Genomic DNA, 12,105 nt, shown 5'->3' on the forward strand with positions numbered 1-12,105 from the left:
ACAATTTTGTGAAAATTTTACGCAGCCCACCCATCTGGACACTTTTAGACGTCACGACGAGTCACCCGAATGCAACACATGTGAGCCTTGCAACAAGATTTTTACAGATCGGCAAGTACACCTACTTTCTTCATCCTGCAGCTCCTTTGTAGCTGGTCAAAGCAAAACCTCTCCCACCAGATAATTCAGCTTTAAAACGAGTTATTCCACCAGACCTGCGAGCTGCCTCTGTGGTGGTTCTTTCGCTGCCTAAGCGATCACCTAATCTGCATGAAGCCTGTCCCCTCGCTGCAGCGTGATGACGCCATCGAGCTGTTAACCCTGTATGGACTGCACAACCAAAACAAAAAGCAGTCAAGTAGCATGAGAACATAAGAATGGCCATACTGGGTCAGACCAAAGGTCCATCCAGCCCAGCACCCCATCTGCCGACGGTGGCCAATGCCAGGTGCCCCAGAGAAGGAGAACAGAAGACAATGATCAAGTGATTTATCTCCTGCCATCCATCTCCTGCCCTTGTTCTGAAGGCTAGGGCACCATACTTTATCCCTGGCTAATAGCCATTTATGGACCTAACCTGCAAAAATTTATCAAGCTCTTTTTTAAACCCTAATAGAGTCCTGGCCTTCACAGCCTCCTCGGGCAAGGAGTTCCACAGGTTGCCTGTGCGCTGTGTGAAGAAAAATTTCCTTTTATTAGTTTTGAACCTACTACCCATCAATTTCATTTGGTGTCCCCTAGTTCTTGTATTATGGGAAAAGGTAAATAATTTTTCTATATTCACTTTCTCCACACCATTCATGATTTTATATACCTCTATCATATCGCCCCTCAATCGCCTCTTTTCCAAACTGAAAAGTCCCAGTCTCTCTAGCCTCTCCCCATATGGGACCCGTTCCAAGCCCCTAATCATCTTAGTCGCCCTTTTCTGAACCTTTTCTAATGCCAATATATCTTTTTTGAGGTGAGGAGACCACAGCTGCACGCAGTACTCAAGATGTGGGCGTACCATAGTTTTATATAGGGGAAGTATGATATCTTTTGTCTTCTTATCGATCCCTTTTTTAATAATTCCTAACATCCTATTTGCCTTACTAACTGCTGCTGCACACTGCGTGGATGTCTTCAGAGAACTATCCACTATAAGTCCAAGATCCCTTTCCTCATCTGTCGTAGCTAAATTTGACCCCATCATGCACTTTAAAGACTAGCAAAATAATTTATTAGGTGAGCTTTGGTGGGACAGACCCACTTCTTCACACCATCAGACCACCGGACCGCAGAACCGGTGTCAACCACACACCTCGGCAGCAACCCCCTGCTCTCATCCACTGCCATCGTCCCTCCCTTAGCAATCACACTGCTGGGGATTGCCCTGAGGCACAACCCTGTGATTTCAGCTCTGCAAGGCCCAAGCTGCTGCTCTGTGATTTCAGAGAGAGGCTGAAAGCAGCTACTTAACTCCACGGCAATTGGAGAGACTTGAACTGGTTTTCCCCTCCTCCTGGAGGTAACACGCTTCCAGTTCTCCTCTTTGTTTTGGGCAGCCTGCTGTACCTGCAGTATTATCTGTTGCCTTCTATCCAGAAAGTCTTCACCTTCTCTGATGGACCTGAGGGTTGGGATTTGTGCCTCAAGTCCTTTAACCTTCTCTTCTAAAATGGCTCCCAGCTTCCCCTTGGGCCAGAGAAAATCCTTTCTATCATTCGGGAGGAAGACAAACACGGCACATGCCACGCAGGTCACAACACCAGAGCTCTCCCCAGCCACGTCACTCTCCATTTCTCCCTTGACAGAGATCCCTTATTTGTTTCTAGTGCCGCCTTGGAGGGCACAAGAGAAACCCCGTACAAGAAAGGTGAAAACAGGCATGTGGCTCCTCCCAAAGGCGAGCTGCCTGTGAGCTGCTCCTGTTCGCTGCTCCTCACAGGAGTCGCTGGGGCTGCCTTCTTTCGGGGCTGCTAGCTGGCTAGGCCCGGCTGAGTTGTGAATGAAAAGCCCCGGGCAGCGCGGAACAGCCCACGTCCTGTGTCCCTCTCCCCGTGGCCAGCCCGGCCCCTCTGCGCACCCCAGCGGCAGACGGCCGTGGAGAGGCAGCTGGTGGCGTGGGAGTTCCTGGCTGAACAAGAGCGCCTCCTGCTGGCACGCCTGGGAGAGCTGGCCCAGGAGATCGGGCCGAGGGGGGAGGAAAATGCCACCCGGCTGGGGGAGAAGATTTCCCGGGCTGGCGCCCTCAACACACAGCTGGAGGGGACGTGTCAGCAGCCGGCGCTGGAGCTGCTGCAGGTGAGAGGGCGCTGGACGTGCCCAGGGCCCTATTAAGGAGGGGACTGAGGTGCCTGAAGCTCCAGGCCCATAACAATTCAGACAGAATTTTTTCGAGAGACATTTTGAAGCATATGCTCCAAAATCTGTGTTAGTCTGTAAGGGGCCACCAAGTCCTGGTGCCTTTGGCCTGGTGCACCTATGACACAGGCCTCACAGTCTTCAAAAAGCTTTTCCCGGAGGCAGTGCTTGAGGACAGTGTCGTGAGCGGGTGTGGCATAAACAACAACGCGCACGATCGAACGCAGACCTTTTTTACGCTGATGACATGGGACTGGCTCAGCCAGTTCCATACCAAGCCTCCTTCTAAATTCCTCGTAGCCATCGTCCTTCGCATCATCTTCAGTGGTTTGTATCGGTGTTGAGCAAAACCAAGGTGGATCCATTTCATCTTCGTTCTGACACAACGTCGTCCTGGGGTTTAGGGTCCTCAAGGAAGGCCTTGTGGAGCTCTGGAGAGATTCCCAGAAAGAAAATAATGTACGATCCTGTGGTCTTTTTAGGTTTTTACAAAATCCCATTACACGACCCCCCAACCTCGCTCATTCGTTTCTTACCTCTTTGGCTTCTTTTCCGTTCTCTTTGTCTGACTCCTTCAACCTGCGGCCGCCTTCCTCCGTAGGGGTGGACAAAGAGAGGCCGTCTACCTTGTCGGGCTGCCTCGAGAGCGGTTGGGTTTCGGGGTCGGGTTCCGGTGTATCCGTCAACAAGGGTTGGGCCAAAGGGCTCCCCTCGGCTACCGCCTCCCCCTCGCAGCTGTCGCGGGTGCAGCGCTTTCTCCACGTGCGGCGGAGACCCGTCGGCACATGAACAACGTCCGAAGTCTGGCAGGGGTGGTGAAAGTGTCCATCTTCCCGCTCAGCGTTTGCACATTTCTGAAACACGCGCTCTTGGAAGAAGATGGCCTCTTTCTGGGGGTAGCGCTGTGCTCCGATTGGTGGAGGGGCGAGTCCTTCGAGGGGTCGCATGACACCCTTTCCTTCCAGTCTCACTTGACCCAGATGTACTCCTACCCCCGAAGGGAACGTCTTCCGGTGACAGGGGGCGGGCCTAAAGGAGTTGGGGAGGAACTTCTGGTGACAGGAAGGAGGGGCAAAAGGGTTAAGGGGGTGGGACTTCTGGTGAAAGGGATGGGCGGAGCTAAAAGGGCTGGGCTGGGGCTTCTGGTGAAAGGGGCGTGGCTAAAAGGAAAAGGGGCGTGGCTAAAGATTGATGGTAGATCCCTTTGTAGCCAGACAAAGTCTCCCCCTTACAAGCCAGCTTGCTCGTTTGCCCCCCCCACTGAGGAGCACACAGGGCACGGAAACGGCTGCTGACAGCACAGTCTTTGATGCCCTCATTGAGGCTCAGACATGCTAGCTTATCGTGACCCTGAGAAGCAGCAAGTACAGCTAGAAGGCTAACAGGCCAGACTGTCAACATGAGGTGGGGGGGACCCTCAAGAAATCACCCCAGCTGGCATTGATCAATATGATGCACACACACAATCACCCAGAAGGGGACGTGCCCCGCCCGCACAAAAGAATGTCCTGTACTCCTAAATTGCTTATCTCTTGTCTTACAAGTGCAAACTAAGTAGAAATGCCCTTGTAACAAACTGGCGTCACAAAGACAGACCAGTATGATCTGGCACCATAGATAAGAAAGAGAATACATAACCCGAAAGGGGTATAAAAGATGGGTCCAGCAGAACTCTAACTTTGAGTGCATTTCAACCAACTACCTGCTGGTCGGGTCAGGTGATTGCCTCCCGAGGTCCACTACTGGGGACGCCCAACCTCGTATTCGTCTTTCCGCGGAATTGAGTGACCGATCCGGCTTGGCTACGCTGGTATCGAGAGACGCAGAGAGGGTAAGATACACCCATGCTAGGTCTCTGACTTTTTTTTGTGCACAGCTAAAGAATTAGAGCTCTGTAACTAGATGTCATTGTGCCAAGATATCATTGTGTTAGATGATAACTGATATCTTTGTATTGGATTGTAAGGTAACTTGTTAACACCTGTACTTTGCTAGCATATAAGAAGTAAACAATAGCCTTTCGCAACCGCACTCTTATAACTGTAGCTTAATAAACTTGTAACTAGTTAAGATCCAAGCCTAACTATTTTGTTAACCCTTTTGTCACTGCAACACAGCCGGCACAACAAAAGAACTTTAACCGTTTGGTTACTACAGCCTGGCCGTGGGTGAGTGTGCTAGGAGCTGCCTGCTCTACCAGTAAAAAACTGGGTTGCTTAGGACCCAGGGGAATACCTCACCGCACATTACCTGCCCACCGGCTAACACCCTTATACTACTAGGACCCATCACCAGGCCTGATAGTTTTGGGGTTTTTTCAATCTATCCTGCCCCAGACCCTTGAAGGCCCTTCTGAAGGGTTAATCCCACAGCCCTGGGTTTACCAGGCCAACGCTCTAACCACTGACCTCTCCCTCCTCACCATTGTTCCCCTCCAGCAGCAGAATAAAATGTGTATGTGCACCAAAGCCTGTGTGGCTGTGCGCCTGCAATAGAAACACAGGCGGCCAGCGCTGGGTGCTCTGCAAACCAGCTGAGTGGCCCTGAATCTTTCCTGGGCAGCCGCCCAAGCGCTCTGGGGTGGTCACAGAACTGGAAGAGACCTGGAGAGATCCTGGAGCGATTGTAATCTAGGCCCTCTATGGCAGCGCTCTCTGAAACGCTCCCACTTCCACGTGCAGGGCCAGGTGAGCAGGGAGGACTGCAGAGTCTCAGCGCAGGGGTGAGAGGATGGGGCCGGGCAGAGAGGTTCACATTCATTAGGAACTGGGGACACTTTTGGAGAAGCGGGAGGCTGTACGGGGGGGATGGGCCCCACCTACCCCAAAACGGAACCAGGCTGCTGGCACTTAACACTGAGATGTCGCAGAGCAGTTTTTAAGCGAAGGGCTGGGGGGAGCCGACGGGCGCAGAGGAGCGTGTGGATTGGACACAGGCATCTCTTACGGGAGGGTCGATAAACAGGGATTCTCTGTGTTCTACTCAGGAGGAGAGCGCTGAAGATGATAAAACGGGTAAAATCAGATGAGAATCAATCGACTGGAAAAGGATCTAATCCATCTGGAACAGGCAGACAGATCAGAATCACAATCACAGAATCCGAGGGCCGGAGGGGACCTCAGGAGGTCGTCTAGTCCAGCCCCCTGCCTAAAGCAGGATCAACCCCCCCAGAGCGTCCCCTTTGGGTAGTTGAAGGCTGCTATCAAATCGCTCCCCAGTCTTCTCTTCAGGAAACTAAATAAACCCAAATCCCTCAGCTTCTCCTCATAGGTCATGTGCTCCAGCCCCGTAATCCCCCTCCTTCCCGAGAGGGCAAAGAAGCAGGTCTGGGTGTTCAAAGGGACATCAGTGGCTGAGTCCCACTGGGTGGATCTCCAGTGGGAGCACAGAGCTCCATGGCCAGAAATCCAGTTGGGTCGTGTCCCTTCCCTTGCAAGGGGCGGCCGGGGCGTGAGGGGCCTGCCAGGGCTGGAGAGCAGGCAGGGGCAGGTGGGAGACAGCGCTGCTTCCCCAGCTCAGCTCAAGCGACTCACGACTCCCTCCCTGTGCCTCAGTTTACCCTGAGGGGTTCCGTAGAGGCAAACCCGGCCCATGTGGTGCCTGTGCTGGGGAAGGCAGCTCTTGTTGTCTGTCACAGGCCTCGGGGAGCTGAGGCAGGCGACATTTTGACACACGTTGGCCGCTCAAGGGGAAGTTGCTTGCTCTGAGGCAGCTTGCTCACTTGCTCTGAGGCAGCTTGTCGGAGCTGTGGGGCAGCCCAATGGGCTGCAGTAACCCCCATGCTCCTTGGTGTATCTCGAGTATGCTCACGATAGTGGCATGAAGCCCCTCTCGGTGAATTATCCAGACTGCCCAGCTCCCCGGGGGGCTGGAAACGTGTCCTCACTCACCAAGGGAAACCGAGGCGCAGAGTGACAGGGAAGTGAGGGAGAGCAGGCCAGAGCTCAAACCACTCGACCCCACTGCCCTCCCAGAGCTGAGAAGAGAACCCAGGAGTCCTGGTGCCCAGCCCTGCCCCTGCTTCAACTGCGAGATCTCCCTCTGCTCCTGCAATAATGTACCCATGAGATGTCACCCTCCTTTGGGAGATGGAAATAGACACCCCGCCCCTCCCAACCCCGCTGCACTGCCCCTCGCCCCACCCCCATCCGAAAGCCAGCCTCTGAACCAGGCACCCATTTCACAGCCCCACACACTGAGCCCTGCACGGCCGTTCCTGCGCAGCCCAGCCCCCTGGTCACTCACTCATGGGCTCAGGACACGTGGCAGTGCCGGAGCGCTCCCCGCAGGCAGCGGCTGGGTCCCAGCCCAGCCGGGCCCCGGTGCAGCGCAGGGCGGCGGTGCCAGCGGGACGGGCAGCGCCGTTGTGGCCGCGCCCCCTGGCCCTGGTGCTGTGCGGTGCGGCCCGGGGGAGGCGGCGCTGGGCGCCCCGGGGGTGCACCGGGAACACGTGACGTGGCGGGTGTGTAGCGGGTGTGACAGTGTCACACCGACGGGCGGGGCGCGGCGCTGCGCTGCGGGGGGAGGGGCAGGACACCGCACACACCCGCTGCAGGGCCGGGCCGGGCGCGGGTGACAACAGCCCTGTCCCGCCCTCTGAGCGCGGGGGGGCGGGGCTCACCCCCTGGGGACTCTCCCCCCGTGGGGCTCTAGGGGGCACTGACCCCCCCGCAGCGCTTTGTCACGTGCGCGCCGATCGGGCAGCGGCAGCCACAGCCCCGGCAGGGTCAGTCCGGGCAGCGGCTCCCGCCGCGCTCACTGCGCATGCGCGGTACGGGGTGGGCGGGGCACAGCCCGAGCTTCTGGCCCCCGCCCGCCCCCTCTCCCCCGCGGTACGTGTGTTACTGAAGAGACATTATCGCTGCGTTCTGGAGAGGGACGCAGCCGAGCTGGGTTTTGTATTCAAATCCGGCACCTTAACACAGGGGTTAAATCGTGATGGGAACTTTCCGCGTCACTCTCGGGGCTCGTCTGCGAACTTGGCTTAGTCCAAATCTTGACCTCCCCCCCCGCCCCTCCGCTCTCTGATTTGCTCCCCTCGATCGTTTGTTTCTGATTTGTGCGCCTTGATTTGTGCGTTCGGTTCTCTGGGCCTTAAATCTTGAGTCTGCTCCGGTCCGGCTCTGGGCGGGAGAAGTGGGTCTGTCCCACGAAAGCTCGTCACCTCATAAACCATTTTGCGAGTCTTGAAAGTGCCACTTGACCGCGTTTTGTTTTGATAGTGTAGAGACTGGCGGGGCTTCCTCCCTGTTACTATCCAACGCTTAACGCGTGACCGAGTCCAGCACTGGCGGGGGGTGTTGGTTATTGCCGGGGGGTGAATTCCTCCGCTCTGAGGGGGTGTGCGCGGGCTCCCCCCAAGCCCTGGGAGGGGGGGTATTAAATGCCGAAGGGCTGGCGGGGGGGGGGGGGTGTGTCTGTTGTGTAATGCTGACACCTACTGGCCGCCCCCAGCATTGCAGCAGGACGATGAAGGGGGCAGTGCAGCTCCCCAGATGCGGCTCAGGCGACGTTCAGGCTGCAGTTGTATCTAGACATAATTTATGCAATTTGCGCAATGTGTAAATGAACCTCCCCCGTCCGGCATCCTCGGGCCCTGACCGGTGCCAGACGAAAGAATTTGCAGGACCACAGGAGGTCGATATTGCCCAGCTGCATTCCCAGCACTCCCACTGCTCACTTGGTGGTTCCCTGTTGGGTTCACTGGCGCTGCCCACGGTGGGCGGAGGGGACACTGGCTGGCTGGGGAGGCGGGAGCTGTTTCCTCCCTCCCCCAGAGCCTGTCCCAGAGCTGAGCAAACCCTTCACCTCGGCCCCACGTTCTGTCCCACCCATGAGCCGCCCCTCCCCCACCCGTCTCATGTCCCCAACCGCTGGGAGTTTCTGCCCGGGGGGGGTGAAGCCCGTGGAGCCGGTGCAGGGAACAGGGACCCCCAGTACAAACAGTGCGGGTCAGTCCAGCCCTGTGAGCGCCCAGCCAGGCCCAGCCCCAGAGTCCAGCCTTTGAAACGGGACCGAGACCCAGCGGCAGACCCTGTCCCCCGTTCCAGGGTGTGTGCAGCCCCGGTCTCAGCTCCTCGGGGCGGGGGAGAGCCGCTGCCCGCAGCCTCCAGTCGCAGCTCACAGAGCCGGACAGGACTCCGGAGGTCCCAGGGTCCCGGCCCGGCCCTCTCGGCGGGCCGCAGCCCCAGCCCGGGCAGATCTGTGTGTGATCTCTGGGCCCCAGGCCCGCAGGGTCGGAGCTCACAGCCCGGGGGGCAGCAGGCGAGTGCCGACCGCTGGGACCCACAGGAGGGAACGAACCCGGCACCCGGGGGACTAAAGCCCGGGGCTGTCCCAGGAGCCACAGGCCGCTGGCGCCCCCGCCCTCGGCCCGTCTGCAGAGCGGAGACTCCGCTCCCCGGTCACTGCGGGTCACGCACGTCCGTGTCCAGCCCAAAGCGGGGGGGGGGGCCTTCGCGGGACCCGCTGTGGGCGGCAGGGCCAAGCGGGGCAGGTCCCGGCGCTTTGCCGCAGGACGCGGCGCTCCCGGCAAGTCTCCCCCCGGCAGAAGCCGGGCCAATAAACGACGCGTCCCTCCGTCCGTCCCCCTTGTCTCTGAGCTGCCGCCCGTGGCACTGCCCCGGCTACAGCGACACCGGGCACAGCCCTGCGGGCGGCAGCGGAGCGCGGCCGGGGCCGGGGCGGGGCCGGACATTGGTGCAGGCTGAGTCCTTTACTGCGCTGTTAGCCTGCCGCGCCCGGCAGAGCTACGGGCTCTGCCCCTTTAAGGGATTTGGCGCGCTGTATGCTAATGTCACAGGGTCATCGCCAACCTCCCGCCCGCGGTGAAGTTCATTCATTTGAACAGCAGCTGCAGGAGAGCTCTCGGGGCCTCGTCCAATCCGGGAGCACTATGCTAATATGGCCACGCCCCTACAGGGAGTCAGCTGCCGCCTGGCTTTTTCGCGCGTTTTCTTGCCCTGGCAATGGGAAAAGAGGAGCGTGTGAATGGGGCGTTCGGGGTCCCCCTTCGGCTACGGGACAGACACGGGGAGGTGGAGCTGGGACCTGACTTGCAAGGGGCGCTGCGGCCCGGGAGTGCCTGGATGAGGTGAGCTGTGATCTTCCTACACCGCAGTGTCCTGGGAAACTGAGTCCCGCCCTCTGGTATGCAGTGCGGGGAGGGTGTTCCGGCGATCCCAGCCTTAGGGCAGCGCTGGGCTTATTTTTACCCACAGACCCACCCACCCACGCAGGCTGAAGGGCCTGGCAGTGCCTGTGAACTAGGTGGTGTTTCCTGTTTAATTTGGTGCCCAGAGTTGTGCACAATTTGTCCTTTGAATGTTTTTATTTACTACAAACCGAGGTTTGCATTAAGATTTGCTCCCTTGAGGCCTCACGTCCATCAGGGAGCAGAGGGTGACCCCTGTGCAGCGCACCCCCCAAGGGCAGTGGAGTCAGGGCAGTGGCTTCTACAGCTGTTCCTGAGCAGTCTTGGCTAGCAGCCGCCTGGCTGGTAGCAGCAAAGTTGAGGGGTTCAGTGTGCGGGAGGGGCTGCGGGCTGGGGCAGAGGGTGGGATGCAGGGGTGGGTGGGTGGAGAAAGGGACGAGGAACCTCCTCGAAAAACTCTGCCCAGAATAACGGCTCCTGCAGCAGTTTGGTCTCTGTCGTGGGACTTTGGGTTGGGAATATTAGCGAGAAAATGAGACGGGGTAAGTGATTGGTCCATGCACCCCTTTGCAGCCTGCAATGTGGTGTTTGGAGCTTCAAAAGCATCTCACAAAACTGGGTGACTGGGGCACAAAATGGCAAATGAAATTCAGTGTTGATCAATGTAAAGTGATGCACAGGGGAAAACATCATCCCACCAGACCTGTTGTGGGGGGGTCTAAATTAGCTGCTGCCACTCTAGAGAGAGTGCTTGGAGCCATTGTGGATAATGAGCAAGTCTCTGTTCTGAGGTGGGATTGATCAGTTGCTGGGGGGAGTTACCCAGTGTTTGGAGATCACACACTGTTTGCTGTTTAGAGATGAGTTGCTTGTTTTCAGGCTTTTAGACGTTCACCATTTACTGGAAATAATCAAGAGGGGATTTTTTAAAATTTTTTTAACATTGCAATTATCGCGTGGGAGCCACAAAGAGCGTCCTTAAAGAGCCGCAGGGTGCAGACCCCCACCTCCGACTGTTTTGTTTTGTGTTTTCATTTCTTTTCAGGTTTGCGTCCGTGGGAAGAGCAGACTGGAATTGTGACCTGAGAAGAAGCGACGCAGAAACATCTGCCTGGGTCTGCAGATCCTAAGAAAATGATTGTGAGCCCGGGGAGCTGCCCTGCGCATTCCAATGGAGGGTTGAGCCCACGGCCTGTTGTTCCGGAGGCCTCCCATGGAGAGCTCCAGGAAAGGACCCCGCGTGTGGCAGGAAGGGAAGAGCGCAGTGGGCAGAGCTCCTGCACTTCCCACTCAAGAAAAGACGTCAGCTCTTCGCCATCTTCACCCCCTGCATCTTGGGAAGCAGGTGACCCAATGGCCCTGGAGTGACTTCTGTGAACCCTGCAACGCAGGGGAGGAGCTGGGAGGAGAAGTGGCCCAGGAAGGGTGAAGAGCTTGTGTTTCCTTGGGGTCCTTTCCTACCCTGGCAGAGGGAGGACCCCTGCTGGCGCGGGGCCTGCGCAAAGCTTAACAGAATTGACTGTGCAGCCGCTGAGGGGAAGCTGAGGAACGGGTCTGCCGGATGCCAGGCCAGGTGAGGGCCCCCTAGAGAACCAGGCTTTGGCCATTTGCGGCTGTTTGGGTTGTTCTGATGCCCAGTTCCGTGCTGCTTTGGATGGTTGTGGCGGTTTTGTTACCAAGAACTCTTCGCAGCATCCAGTTCTGATTTCATCCGCGGTTATTCAGGTTTATCCCACAGTGTCCTCCTGGCACCTGAGCGCTGCCCTCTCAGTGGAGCGATTCGCATCGGTCACGTGTGGGTCTGTCTCAGCATGTTGTGTGAGGCGGTCTCTGAGTGGGGATGTTCATGTGGCCCTGCTAAGCCTCACCTGAAAGGGTTATGGGTAACCGGTAGGGGCTGGAGCAGCCTCCTGCCTGCCGCAGGCCCGGGCGCTCCAGCCAGGCCAGAGTAGCCCCCATCTGTGGTGGCCCTGGGAGTGGTGGGGGAGGGGGGACGTGGCTGGAAAGGTTTCTCTCTGGCAGACTGGGGCTGCTGCAGCCCAGCGGGAGCATCCCTGCCCTGTGGAGCGCCTGAGCCAGGCCGCTGCTGATGGGGGCTCCTGTGTCTGCTCTGGGGTGCCCCCCACTTGCAGCAGTGCCACGGGCAAGGAAGCACCAGCTGGGCTGCAGCAGCTCCTGTCCATGGCAGTGGGGCTGCTCCAGCCGGGTGAGGTTGGAGGGGCCCCCCAGCTGCCTCTGCACCCATTGAGCAGTGAACTCGTGTTTCACTGGTGAGCTAATGAAAGGTGATTTTACATCCCTGTCTCTGAGAGAGTCTCTGCGTAAATCCGGCTATTTCCCTTTGTCTCCCTTCCCCTCCCCCGAAGGACACCTGCCCGTTCACTGCTCTGGGCTGGGTGCTTCCAGCTGGGGTGTGGGCATTTTCCATGTCAATCGCCAGGCCGCCCCGGGTCTCTCCGGGAGTCTCTGACACATGTGGCTTCTCCGGGGTAAAAGCTCTTCTTGAAGTACAGCAGCAACTGCAGGACTGCTGGGGTGTGGGGGGTGTTCGGGAGGGAGGGGAGGAAGTGCTAGAGGTGTGGGGGAGGGGAGGGAGTGCCCAGGGG

Source organism: Carettochelys insculpta, chromosome 22, assembly GCF_033958435.1.
Source record: "Carettochelys insculpta isolate YL-2023 chromosome 22, ASM3395843v1, whole genome shotgun sequence".
Lineage (NCBI taxonomy): Eukaryota > Metazoa > Chordata > Testudines > Carettochelyidae > Carettochelys > Carettochelys insculpta.